Source organism: Eurypyga helias, unplaced genomic scaffold, assembly GCF_000690775.1.
Source record: "Eurypyga helias isolate BGI_N326 unplaced genomic scaffold, ASM69077v1 scaffold19953, whole genome shotgun sequence".
In the NCBI taxonomy this organism is placed as follows: domain Eukaryota; kingdom Metazoa; phylum Chordata; class Aves; order Eurypygiformes; family Eurypygidae; genus Eurypyga; species Eurypyga helias.
Window position 1 is genome coordinate 3858 of NW_010239473.1, and position 398 is coordinate 4255.

Sequence of the window (398 nt, forward strand, 5' to 3'; positions counted from 1 at the left end):
GTCTGCAGAGCAGCAGGCAGCCCCCTTGGCCAGCCCTGTCCTTGCCCCAGAGCCAGTGGGAGGGTGAGTGGTCAGTGGATGTCCATTGCCAGGCAGTGGGTCAGTCATCAGGGAAAGAATCCGTCCTAAGGAAGACAAGGAGGGGGTATTGAGGTGGAGAGGGTCTCAGAGAGAACATCCACCCCAGCCTTGTGTGACATGCCTTGCCTGTCCTCAAGCATTGTCCCAGCAGCTCCAGAAAGAAATCTGATTTTAAGGCAAGCACAGACCAGGAGGGAACCATGCCCCAGGCACCTCCAAGGTCCAGCCACGGCTCTGGCAGCCCTCCCTGGCTTGTTCTGGGAGCTGGACACCTGCTCTCCCACAGGGCAGGATCTGGGATAAGGGGCAGCATCCTC